Source organism: Dermacentor variabilis, chromosome 9 (genome assembly GCF_050947875.1).
Source record: "Dermacentor variabilis isolate Ectoservices chromosome 9, ASM5094787v1, whole genome shotgun sequence".
Taxonomy (NCBI): Eukaryota; Metazoa; Arthropoda; class Arachnida; order Ixodida; family Ixodidae; genus Dermacentor; species Dermacentor variabilis.
In genome coordinates this window covers 130686080-130700415 of record NC_134576.1, presented here as the reverse complement: position 1 = coordinate 130700415, position 14336 = coordinate 130686080, and positions in this window count along the sequence as shown.

The window sequence follows — 14336 nt, the reverse complement described above, 5'->3', positions numbered from 1 at the left end:
GGCGACCGTTTGCGACCATTTGCGACTGGTCGCTTTGCGACCATCTTGGTCGCGCGACCACTGTCAGTCGCCGGTGTGAATGTGCCCTTAGGCGGGCGTTAATGAACCCCAGGTGGTCAAAATTTCCGGATTACTATCTGATTGCTACGCCGTGCCTCGTAATCATATCGTCGTTTTGGTACGTAAAACCTGATAATTTAATTTTTAGAACAGCACGACTTTGAAAGCATTTTCGCGACATACAATACCCGGGAATTCGGGAAATTGCCCCTTGGTCCATCTGTTGAACATTATCGCACTGCATCAACGTAACTCGACAGGCATCATTTTCAAAAAATATATATATTTTAAAAGATCGGCCGAATTTCAACATATTTCAGTTAGGAACGTCGAGAGCGTACTGCCTTCTAATATGCGCATTTACGACACTTAGTCGTAATTTCCCTGCTGCGTTATAGCAGTGTTTTGAAAACGCTACCCATTCAGTTACGCTGGCGCATTGCGGGGAAGTTTGACAGAAGGCCGAAGGGGCAATGTCAAGAATTCTTGTACATGCGAAGGTTTCACTCAACAAGTGTGGCCACGACTTGGTAGAAGCACAACTACTTGCAAGAATGCATCCGGCAGAAGGGCGGACAGTTAAACCGAATTCTCGGGTGCATAAATTACACAGAGCATCTAGGTACTTCAGATGCGACCTTCAATCCTGAATCGTCTCTACATAAATTGAGCAGGCTAATTTTACATTTGTAAGTTTAAAAAAGAAAAACGTTGATAGATAAGTCAGATGTGGCACGTCTATAGCGGATACTCCAGTTTGGCTGCCTCAGTTTGAAATCGCCTATTTCCAGGTGCTTTATGTTGTGTTACCTGTCGCACGTGACTCGCCTGTACTTAAAACATTTGCTTTCAATAAACCTTGAGTTGTTAATTCAGGTTTCGCGTCGTGGTCCTTTTCTTTTTTGAGTGAAACGAGAGTAAGGGATTTTGTCACCTTTCAAGGGTGACGGCTACGTCAAAATTCCAGAAATTGAACCACGGAGAGTGCTAGAAAGAAAGAAAGAATGCATTTTTTTTTTTTCCATTTGAGGTAAAGCACAGGTTGGGTGGAGCCGAATGTACTTTAGCCTGCTACACTGCTCATAGAAAAGGGGAAGAAGGGGCGCAAATGGATGTGTGTGAGGAATGAGGATCGACGGTGAACTGTGAATACATGACCGTTAGTGTCAGGAGAGCCAGTTCACAGCTACGAATCTAAACACGTGCTGCTTAAAACAGCCTAAAGCTTCTGGAAGCACACAGGCACATGACGCGCCTTGTTGGCATGATGTCAGGCCAAGGGTTCAGTAAGGCATCTTAACTGACTCACCTGTTGCAAATTAACGCTGACCCATGCCTGCGATGAGTAGACGAGCTCCCTTGTGACCCGGGATAGACGTGAGTTCTTATAGAGATGAAAAACAGGTGCAGGTTGCACTAAGCTGTGGGCAATGGGGTATACCTTTCGTTGTCCCCAAAATGTCCAGCTGTTGCTTCTTGGCTATGGAATAGCTAGCTGCCCCAACATTCCAGCATTCCATATGGCAGCTTCGTGTGTGCGTGTGATATAGTTATGGCTCGGTTTGTCGGTGACCCTTTGGTTGACTGGCATTTGCGCAAAACAGCATTAATCTAAAAATAAAAATATATCACTCCTCTTACGATAAGTTCTAGTGGGTAAGGAAGTACCACGGTTAGTGCGAAGTACTTTTAACACTGTTTTCAGTCTCCCAAGAAACTTCAATGGAGAATGCATATAACAAACGCGAAAATCTGTATAAGGGGCATTATCCTTTTACCATTTGATTACAACGGATCCCTTGTAAAAAATTACGCTTGATATTCAGTTCCATATCGATACAAAGTTACTGAAGGCAGCAAAAAGTCAACTGAAGCCCCACGAAATCTTTATAAGAACGCTCGTAAGAAGATCGCACTGATGTCGTGTCTTACGGGCTTGCGTAAAGCTGCAGTAGCGCCAGAAACATGATCACTGTGTGAAAATTTGTCACTCTTAGTCCCTGCTCATCGTGATGACCACTTCGTATATTCGAGCCCTGATAGTTGAGCAAAATGACATTTAAGTATTTTCCTGGCGCATTGTCACCCGAAAATTGGTCACGAGACGTTATTTTGGGGCACTTGTCGCGGTATGATATGCCTAATGAAGCGCTCGTTATCGCTCGCTTATGTTTTCAAGGACCGCTTCGCTAATTACAGTTTATATTATCATTATGGCACACGATAGCAAAGCAACGGTGAAGCCACGGACGCTTGCTTTCCTCGTCGTTATCGCTGTGACTTAATCGGGTACATCTGCATGTTCGCAATCAGACTGTTCGTAATCGCATAACGTTCTGAACGTGGCGTGTCTGCTTTTTTTTTTTTTCATTTCAACACTTCTCTTCATACGCCTCTAAGAGTAGGCTCTGGGCATTCTCATTACTGGCTGTTACTTCCCCTCCCCTGCTCGTATAGACAGAGAAGTAGAAATTAGGCAGGTGATATGCCGTGGGCAGTGAACAATTGCTTATTGGTGCTAACGTCCTCGTCACACTTTACCAAAAAAAGTAAATACGAAAGTGGACACGCGTTCTCTAGCCAGACTGTGTGCTCGGGTACACCCACATTGAGGTCAGCCTTCGCCTGTTTAACGTCCTAGACTTTGCTTTTACCGCGTGAAACTTAAACGGGAGAAATCGCTGCGCGAAAGTTCGTATTCCTGTGGCGACCATAACGACTGCCTTACTCGTGTTTTTTTTTTTCTCGCCAGAAAGAAAGAAGAAAAAAAGAGTAAGATACATGATAAGGAGCGGCGGTTGTTTTAATTGTTCTTTAACCATCAAAGAGGGAGAGAGGTGTCGTTTTGCACAGAATACTTAAAGGGACACTAAAGCGAAACAATAAATCAGTTTAGACTAATGAAGCATCGTTTGAGAACCCTGCAGGTAGTCATTTCAGAAAAATAGTTTGATTATTAGATGAGAAAATGACGGTCCAAGTATCAGTATTTGAATTTCGCGCCGGAACCCCAGCGCCGGCACGTCAGCGTGACGTCAGAGATTCCAAAGTATGTTTTCGCATTTGGGCCGCGTTGACTGAATAAAGGTTCCCGAAACTTGCCATGTTTAATATTTGGTTCCTTTAGAACACAATGTAGTCAATATGTACCGCTATATATAATTAGTAGGCCCTAGAAGATGCCGTCAAAATCCATGACGTCACAGCCCCTAGGTGCGGGAACCTAAGTAGGCGTCGCCGCCCGTATTTAGTTCTTGCGCTTTTTCTGGCTCACCAAACGTCTTATCGTTGTAAGAGTGGTGTTTTTGGTGCCGTAGAACGGTAAGTTAGTGATGCAGAAGAAGTCATTTTTCACTTTAGTGTCCCTTTAAGCAGCTATTTCGCGGCTCTATGCACACACACACACACACATGCACACACACACACGCGCACTCCCGCATGCATCGCCCCTACTGCGCCATGTGAGCTTACTCCTACAAAGGTTCTTGTCGTTCTCTTGCGTTTCAGCGGCGTTCAGTGAATTTTGAGGAAATCTATCAAATCTCAGCCTGAACCTTTGTAAGGGTTGGCTTGCTTATTCGCACAGAGGTCTGTGTGTTATGGTCTATGCGCACTTTGTTTTACGTTGGCCCACTTTCTCCAAAGTGTTACTTTTTTTCATCTTGCTGCCACCCTTTGATTTTTGAACAAACTGGCAATAGAGACATTGTAAGATCATTTATCATTTGTTCTTGTGGCGTTTACGTTCGTTTGATTGATGTTCTTGACGCTGTCCAAGCGATGTCTTCCCATATGAGTGCTGTCTCCCTTTTTTTTTTTTATGGTGATTATTTTTATTCACCGCGTTTGAAGATGAGATACATTTCCTTCAATCGCTCTCGTCTTGTCAGTGTGAGTAAAATGACCGGCCTGTGGAAAAAAAGAAACTGTCTGTGCCTGATTTTTTTATTGATATAGTTACAGAAAAAAGTTCTTGGCACCTCGGTATGGTTCCAGCTGCTCCTTATCACATTGAGAAGCAGGAACATATCGCATACGTCCACAAGATATCAGTGCACAAACGAAATGTTTGACTCTATTCAAAGTGTAGCGTATGACAAAGGAAAGAACGACAGAAGGAAGCACATCATGAAATATCATTTAAAAATTTTTAGTGGCATACGTCACTGCCTCGGAACACGAAAACACGAAAACAGTGGGCTTCAACAACTCTGGCTCTGAACTCATTTCCTGCTACAGTCGCAGGTCCTCAAAGCAAACATTGCCATCTTCTCAAGAACAACTTCCTCTTTTCCCGATGTACACAGTGGATCGTCTTCCTGCTCTCTGAGTGTTGCTTTCTGTGATCTCCGAAATGTGTGGAGAGACAGACGCCCAAACAAAACCGAACTTTACAGGAAAATGGGTTATTCAAGTGATCAATTGGTGATCGAAATAGGGACTCATGACAGAGTTTCGACGAGGGTCTCGTCTTAATCAAGGCTTTAACTTGCGTTGTGAAAGGACGACCCCGTTTGCTGCCCTGACGAAGACAATTCCCCTGGTCAAAACGTTGCTTCCAGCCTTAGGCATTCCTTGCAACAGATACATGTGCAGATACAGGCACAGACGCCCAGCCGCGCATTGATACAAAGGAAAATGGAGACTTGAAGTGATAAACAATAGTTGAAAAATAAAAGTTAACTTCACCAGGGTTTTACCGTGGGTTGTGGCAGGACAACTGCAATTGCCCTGACAAAGACGAGTCTCTTTGTCGAAACATTGGATGCAGCCTAAGGCATCCTTTGTTTGACCGCTATATATGGGATTCCAAACCCACACTGCAGCAACGGTTCTTCGTAGGAAACAAGAACCAATCTCGAAGGTCACCCCTTTGGTCGTTGCATGCGCCGGAAGCTACTTTAGGAGTCAGAAACTTGTTTTGAACGTCATGTTTTGGACATTGCTTATTGATGCACGGACGCCGCCACTCTCGGAGCCTGCGTACCGTGCAATACCGCGCATAATTTCCCCACTTACAAAGCTGCACGATGGGGCAGTGGTTAACGCGTCCGGGTCCAAGCTGCTGATCGCCGCAGTGGTGCAAGTTCGTAGCCCTGGGATGGTTGTGTGCGAAATATTGCTTTTCTTCAATAGGTGACCTTGAATTTCAGAATCAGGTGGCGGACTGGCGATGGCTCTGCGGCGGAGAGGGCGGACAGAGAATCCCACCCTATTACAAGCTTTTGACTGCTGTCGCAGCAAAATAAAATTTACAAAGAAATCCGAGGACACCCATAGGCACTTCTTTGTATGAGTAGTGAATGCGAAAGAATTAATATCCGGATGAACGCCGCTAAGCGGTCGTTCGAGTAATGAAGCTCTAGCGGGAAAGCGAGCACGTTCAGACGCTTGGCCAGCGCCTCCTATAGATAGCGCAGGGCAGGCGCACTTCGAACCGTGACGTCATGCTGCCTTGCCCGACTGCCATAGAGTCTAACGGGGACGCTCCCGAGTAAGCCGCGGGGATATTGACGTCACCGCTTTCGTCACGCCGGGCTTGTAAATGGAAATTTCGGTCCGAGTAGCACGATTTCACAAAGCGGAATTTACAGGCTGGTTTAGCCCAGTGGGTGAGACACTCGGCTTCTGAGAGCGGTGTCGTAGATTCGGAACTCATTAGCGACAACGTTTTTCCTTTCGAATTTATTCTGTTTTTCTATTCATTAATTTATTCATAGCGATTACCGAGGCGCATTGCGCGGCCAAGCAATGCACGGATAACACAGGCTTCCGAGAGTGACGTGGCGTTGCGGCAATGCCCTCTCCCCTCACGCAACACCTGGGGCGCTGCCGGGGCAGCAGTTTTCTTTTTTTATGTGTTTTTAGGTGTCGTTTCGCGGCGCCAGGCGACAGACGCCGCTCTTTTCACTCAATGGACCATTCGTTTTACGTTTTCGCATCAGAAGAAAGAACCAGCATATTTTAGGGATTCCTTAGGGGTCCTGAAACTCCGTCACTGCGAAAACAGCAGGTTGTAGATGTAGAGCCTATAGTCGCTAGTGGCACATATACCCACTCTAGGGGATTCTCACAGTGGTTGCCGCCATCTTGTTTGGCTGCTTCTCCCTCAAATAACGGAGCATGCTCACTTGAGGGAAATCGTCTTGAACCCCGTGGTTTGAGCGAAGGGCGCATGATGAATGATTTAGTAGTGGAAGGTATGCCTGAGCGTGCACGTTAGTAAACCTACGTCATTTCGATACTTGCTGGGCGCAACTCCTTAACTGTCCACCAAAAACAGAAATTCCGGTTCTGTAAACTGCTTGTGGTAGAGCATTCGAAGCGGACAGATGTGATGCCGGAGTTTCTATCTTCTCACATATTCGGGTAGGAGCATCCAGATGGGATAAGGTATCAACAACAAGCCTCTTAGCGTTTGGCTTTCGTCTGCTAGCGATCTACGTCACAATAGATAACGTAGTCACGATGTTTCGTGCAGCTATCCCACACCACGCGGGGCGGCGGCAGCCATAAAAGCCAAAGGCACTCGCTTCTAAAGGAGGGAGGAAGGAGGCGCGTTCGAGCAATGCGATGCACGGAATCGCTGCATGCGTTTTCCGGTAAAGGTTACGGTTCCAAAAGCTGCAGTTGCCGCGATCGTAGCATACGAAGGACGGCGTGACGTCACTACACTTTGATATGCAAAATAAGAACACGCCTAGCAACTGAATTCATTTGTGTTGTGATAGCACTGTGGGAAGGGCACTCACAGATATAGGAACCCCCAAGTGCAGTGTGAACACGATGAGCGGCGACGGGAACAGTCAATGTGCACAACGGCGTCGTGCGCTGGCTATAGGCAGGACGCAGCGGTTCCTGCCCAAAGCAGGTCACGCACAGTTGGAACGCCAGTTATCAATATTGCTTCAAGGAAATAAAGTTGTCGTACAGTGCAACAATTGTCTCGCTGTCAATCATTTCATGTAGTGCATTGCGCAATCGTTCAAGAGAGAGAGAGAGCAAATGATAAATGAAAGGTAGGGAGGTTAACCAGGACTGAGCCCGGTTGGTTACCCTACACTGGGGAAAGGGAAACGGGGACGGAAAGATTAAAGAAAGAAGAGAAAGTCCAAGGCTACATCAAATGGTCTATCGGACCAGGTGATATCACAGCTTCGCTGACCAATCACCTTCACAGCGTGGATTGAGGCCCAATTTTTGTTTTAATCTCATCATGGTGCTACCGTGTGCTCACGTCTATCTTGCGGGCGACACTGACGCCCGAGTGATGCCTAAAAAGTAGAAGTTTATGACATGTTTCCGGCTCTTGCAATCACTTCCGACGCACGCAGCTAGCAAAAGCACGGCCATCGAGATCGGCTTCTGTCAACCAGAGAGAAGCGCTGCTGGGGCGTGGGATTTGGGCAACAACGATTCAGTGTTTCTACTGGCGCCGGCTGGCGTTGCGTAGTTCGGCGTCGACGCGTATCGATCGCAGCAAGCGAAACGCTGGACTACAGATCTTGGCGCCGGGCACCGAAAACTTGACGCCGGTGTGACGACGACATTTGTTGGCGGTGACCTCCTGACAGACCGACAAGTCGCTGGAACTGGCATCTGTAACGTCACTCAGCGTCCTAATACCGCCCCGTGGAATGCCATTGCTATAAATGATCGTAACGTACAGGAGACGTTGCGTCCAACTAAGAGCAAATTGTGAAGTCTGCGCGAGCGCGTTGGTTTTCTTTTTTTTCGGGGGGGGGGGGGGAGGAGAAAGGTGTTTTCGCTCTTTCTCAGATTCAAGAGGAAAAGAACCGCGCTTTCAGACGGGACGTGACGAAGGAGTCCCTCCCCCCCCCCCCTTTCTCAGTTTCATTCGCGATGCATAGCTGGAGAGTAAATGGTGAGCCATGTAGGTGGTGTAATTGAGGGGGCGCCGCAGTACATTCTAGGCACTGTACGCCGTATGTCGCACCCCCGGATGAACTCCCTTCTCTCCGCTAGTCTTTCCCGTGATGTCTAAATCATGGCAGCCGTGACGCGTTACTGGATCTGGAATCACTTCCGGCGCGTACATCCCGCACACGCATAGCCTTCGAGATCACCTTCGTTTACACAGATGGAACCGTCGCTAGGACGGGGATTAATTCACCGCCTCATATGACAGCCATTGGGCACTGCCATACTTTATAAATGGCGCTCGGGCGGAACAGTAAGTATGACGAGCAGGAAATTAGAAAGGAGAATTTGTATAGCAACACAGATAGCAATGGCCTTGCTTTTTGAGTTTTGAGTCAGCTGCCTGATGACAAGAACATACAGGAGCAAATGTTCGCGACACATCGAGATTTGCGTGGTTGAAGAAAAAGAAAAAAAAATACGGAGGCAGCTTGGCAGATAGTAATGGAATGCCAAGATAATCACCCAGCCGCGACGGTATAGGGAATGTCCGCCCTCCAAGAGCGCTGGAGTTCGCAGATGGTGGGAACGTTAATCGGACAGCGGTTGAGATTAGCAAACGATGTTCACAGCAGGGCTTGGGTACGGGCTAGTTGGTATTCCATTGTAAACATCACTTACAGCGAGTACATAGACAGAGACCAAAAGAACGACGAAGACAAGCACTGACTTCCAGCTGGAACTAGTTGGAAGTCAGCGCTTGTCTTCGTTCTTCTGGTCCCTGTCTATGCACGTGCTGTAAGTGATGTTTGCTTTGTTGACAGCATTGATTTAAAAAAAAGCGGGGAATAAGACGAGGCTGCGGAGTAGTTACAGACATACGTAACTTTGCAAGTTAGAGTTATGCAATATGCTAAACTACAATATAGCAAAGCTGATTGACTCATGCGGGCTTCGTGCCTGTTTGTTCCAAAGGCGTTGTCGGTAGAAGTCATCATCATCATCATAATGTCGCCATGTTTTGCAAGGCTGTAGGTCCGCCCCTCGTCCTCCTCATCCTCCTGCTGCGGGGGAAATGCGTCAGCCAAACCACAGTGCCTGGACCCTCAGAAAGGCGTCTTCCCAAAGGAGCCCCGGTCGGAACCCTGATCGCGTGTTCATGGGCTTTCGTTTCGAAGTGACCCGCTGTGATGGCTCACTGCATGGCTACGCATGGTTCTGCTGCTAAGCAAGAGGTCGAGGGTTCGATTCAAGGCGCCCCCTCCCCTGCCGCCCCAACCGAGAGAGGAGGGGAGGGGCTGCCGAATTCCCGCCTGAGGCCGCAGTGCAAAAAAAATATATATATATATATATCGTGTACCGCGGTTTGAGTGCAGCGTTAGATAACCTCGGGTGGTCTAAATTAATCCGGTGCCATTAATCCTTACGGGCGTCCGTCACAACCAAACTGCGCAGCTTTTCGGACGTTAAACACCCTAATTTATGTTCATCTGTCCTGTAGATGGCGCACGCGTGATAGTCCTCGTGGTCGGACCCTAACCCGGACAGCGCGAGCGCCAGCGTTATGCGAGACATCGCGCTGAGCGCGCCCTCTACCCGAAGCTACGTGTACCAAGCGCCATTGGAAAATTGCGCGTCTTCGCATTATTGCTTGCTTTCTTTTTAACGCTAATGGATGTCTTGTCAGCGATCGGCGTTTTCGCGGGCAATAAAGTGCGGTTAGCGTCGTGCGCGAATAATTTCATTGCGCTCGCTAAAAGTGCATAGCCTCGAGGCGGCGGTGGGTGGCCGTCTCCGAGTCAATGTGGGTGGTTCTTGTCTCGCCATTAGTCTCGAAAATGTGATACGTCCCGTAATAGTGGCAGCCCGAATTAGCTCGTGATAAGCGAACTAAAGGGCGGAAAAAGAAAATGTGTGACGTGGTCGCCTGTATATACTGCCTGCCTGTTGGTTAGCAACGTTTTGGTGCTGCCTCATCAAGCTGGAGCTATATATAGATTAACGATTACTGTAAGGTTTGTATAGTTGGATTCGGACAGTTATAGCCGCAACTAAGCTCGGCCCCTTCAATGCTGTGCAGCTTTGTGAAACATGCAGCTGGATTTAAAGATGGAACTCGAAGATCTGCTATCGCGTATGAGAATGCTGACTGGCTTAACCTGGCGTCGCTGCATTTGCGTTGCTAAAAGGGGTTGCGTAGGGGAAATGATCGAGAAAGACTCTTAAAGCGACTTTAAAGAGAAAAATATGTTGGGATGTATTAGTAAATTTGTCTTATATAATGCTAAAAAGGGGGAGGGGCAAGTGGATATTCACGTGCCAGAGTTGTGGCTTAGCCACCACGGATTGCGACCGCGCGAGCGTTGTGAAGCGCACGACAAGGAAAAGGTTTATTCGTTCGCTCGACCGCTCGCTCGTTCGTTCGTTCGTTCGTTCGTTCGTTCGTTCGTTCGTTCGTTCGTTCGTTCGTTCGTTCGTTCGTTCGTTCGTTCGTTCGTGTTGGTAGCTTACACTGACAATCGTCGCCGATGGTTCCTGCGTAATATTTTATTTATTGTTAAATGTAGGCTGCACTGTATTCTAAAGGAGCTAGTCAATGGACTTAGAAAGCTGCGAGTTCTGCTGCACCAGAACGGCACAAGATAATAAAAATATGTATATAAATTGAAGTTCGTGACGTCACAGTTACGAATGCCGGAACAAAGTTTAGGGCGCGAAGTTAAGAAACAACCAACTGAAGTTTGCCCTTCATTTTCGTCTCTAGTAATCAACCTCTTACCTCGAAATTGACGAAAATATAGTTTTGAAAGATTAGTTGATCAGTCTAAACTAATTTAGTGTTCCTCTTTAGTGGTACACCTGAGCTTGGTTGATAACTCACAGCTCCGCAATTACAAAGAGGGGGGGGGGATAGTGCTACTCTTTCCGTAACCGGTGCCTTAGCAGGTCAGAAAAGGTGCAAAATACAGAAGAAGGGGGCCAACGCCTCCTTGAAGGTTTCGCACTGTATATCCACGTGACATACACCGCCAGTTATTGGTTTCAAATAAAGGTTTCCTCTATCGATCCATCATAGCTAGATTACGACATCGGCTGCTAGTGACACTCTACTTCTGGACAATGATTACGTTACATTTTAATGGAAGGAGACGTAAGTTAGTGCTTTATGAGAGCGTATTCGGCTCGAAAACGGCCCCGAACGCACGAAAAAAAAAAAAAAGACGCAGTTTCGTCTTATATAGGCGAAGCATCGATTGCGATAGCAAATTTGTAGACAAATCCCGGCCACGGCGGCCGCATTTCGATGGGGGCGAAATGCGAAAACACCTGTGTGCTTAGATTTAGGTGCACGTTAAGGAACCTCAGGTGGTCGTAATTTCCGGAGTCCTCCACTACGGCGTGCCTCATAATCAGAAAGTAGTTTTGGCACGTAAAACCCCATAATTTAATTTAAAATTAGTAGACAACCATACGAAGTACGGACGCAAATAACATTGATCTTAAGGACAGTAGCTTTATTTGTGGTATAAACTTGTAAACACTCGTTGAGTAACAAAAAAATTGGAGGACGCTTAAGCTTCGCCTTCAAGAGTGGAACGCGACAGCGTTCCTGTCGACCCGCCAAGGGGTGTAAGACAATGGGCTACAGGGCAGCCATCACTTACGAGGCGCCCCGCATCGGACGCGGTGAGCGTCGAGCCATATGGTCGAGCAACACAGCGTTCGGCGCAGCAACGAAACGTGCGCCTGAGCAAGCGGAACGAACCAAAGAACTCGGTATCTCGGAGGGGGAAATGATGCACGCCAGCCAAACGTCGTGATCGGCACGGGCCGAAAGATAGACAGATAGTGATCTAAAGAAAGGAAGGCCGCATGATTCTGCAGAGGGAGCAAGGCGAAGCGTTGTTAGGGGAGAGAGAGTCCATGCCGCGACCCGCCTCGCACCGGTCCTCGTACAGCTCCAATGCGCGCGTGGCGCGCCATCTGTCGGGCAGCGCCGTACATGGAGAGGAGGGGGTCTTCTATGTTTGCCGCAAGATGGCTCTGCGTGTGCGGAAAGCCCAGAAGAAATGCAGCGGAAACGCACTTCGCTACTCGTGTAATTGCGACTTCTGTAAGTTACATGTTCATAATTACCGATATACACCGCAGTATAACTTTCCACGGCTCGTTTCGAAGGCAACACCGCATTCACTAGAGGCGCGTTTGTACCGCTTGGAAGCATCGAACTCGTGGCTGAGTGGTAGCGTCTCCGTCTCACACTCCGGAGACCCTGGTTCGATTCCCACCCAGCCCATCTTGGAAGTTGCTTTTTATTTATGAAGTGCCTGCCGTGATTTTTCGCTCACGGCCAACGCCGCGGACGCCGACACCGACACCGACGCCGACGACACCGGCTTTTCTGCGACACGAGCTCCTTAACGCTATCGCGTTAAAATAACAAGCATGGTGTCAGCGCGCACAGGCAAACATAAACACATCCCACTCGATGACCGCGTACACTCGCTCTCAAAGCGCTGACGTGAGGAAGCGCGGCAGTAGCAGCGAGCGAAGTGACATTCGTGCTGTCTATCGCTTCAACGCAAACTGAGCGGCGAGAACACAGCACACGCAAAGCTAGGAGCCGTAAGCCCACCTAGAGTGTGCTGCCAAAGCAGATAGCTTTCAAGATAAAGCCCGCGCTCGGCCAAATGCTGCCGAAGTACAACGCTATACGCGCGACGGAAGACGGCGCACTTCCTCCCCGCTTTCCTCTCTCGCGCGCGTGAGACTGAGCCGCGATCCTCGGCTCACCCTCGCAAGGTTTCTCTCGCACATGCAGCAGGCGGCGCAGGGCGACGGTGTTATCGCCCGTGGACTTTATACGGAACATCGCGGCAACGGGGGCGGCATAAAGGCGCCTGGAGTGTCCATATAATTGCTATCGCAATAAAATAATTCGAATCTCTTGGTGTCACACCAGTGGAACGTGGCGCATTGTCACGGGCACGAAATTCACAAATTCGAACCTTGGCCTTCCTTCCCTCCGCAGTTAACCGGCCAAATAGATTCCAACAGAGCCTCGAAAGAAGGCTTCAGCAGTGTAAACTTATGTAGCGTCGTGCTTAGTGTCCCAATTATGTTACGTAAGTTCGTGGAGCTCTTTGCGCATTATAAAGCACATCGCCTTCAATCCTTTCCAGCATTAACTCGGAAGGGAATGCGTGACATCCCGGATGCAGAGTTGGATGCACGTAGAACTATGTGGAAGTGGTTAAGCTTATTCTTGCCTCCAGCTTTCGTGAATGTTAGCACTAATTTGACAAAGAACGTTGTGTCGTCACAAGCAGTTGACTGAAAGCACCTGTGAAGTGGGTTTCAAATACAGCGAGTTGACGAAAAAATTCAGGATGTAGCATCAGAATGCCTACCTGCCAAACGATGTTACAGCGTTTAGGCAAAGAAATGCGCTTTTTGGAAGAACCTGGAAGAACGGTGGCTTTCTCGGCGTACATGGATATGCTAGCTTCCACATCTAACCGTTGTAGTTAAAAAGTTTTTCTTGTTTTTTTTTTCTCATATTGATAACATGCCACACGGTAACTGGTAGTGTCTAAATTCAGGCGTCATTGGGTGGCGCCCTCTGGACTTAAAATGCCGGTCTTGGAGGGTATGCTTTTGCTGCATGAAGGCGTCTGACGCGATTGCGGGAGCCGGAAACACTTCATAGATGTTGGGTCTTGGGTACTGCCTCTGTCTATATTCACGCCCCAGCAACTGCACTCTCTACATAACAAAACTAGATCTCGAACGCTATCCTTTTCCTCGTTGAATGCGCCGGAAGCGATTCCGGGGCCGGAAATGCGTCATGGACGCCATATTTTAGGCATCACCTATACAAAAATCGCCCTGAAAAGCGATTATGCCCTGTGGTTTGAAGAGGATACTAACATCGCGATTCATCTCGATGTTTAGCACGCCAGCGCCTAAGCTCGCTTTCGCAAGCTGAATTTTTTTTTTTTTTTTTTTTGGAAATACAGACTGCTGATAGGGTTGGTATTCCATACTACCGAAGAATGGTGCGATACACGAAGTGCAAGAAGGAATCATGACGCGAGCGCATAACTGACAGCTGGGTTTTAACGACAGAAACACGAATATATTACAAAGCACACATACACTTGTAAAACAACTTGATAAGCTCCCAAGTAAATTTCTAACTTGTGAAGCCATCACAGACGGCTACGCAAAACACGTACGTCAGCGGACTTGATGAATAAAGAAAGTTCCGGAGATGTCTCGCCCAGTCCTATCTCTCATTTTTTTAGACCTTATTTAGGCAGGCAATGGACACGCGGATTTATCTAACAGCCAATCACGCCCTGTTCCCCGCAAGAAAAAAAAAATGAGACCAA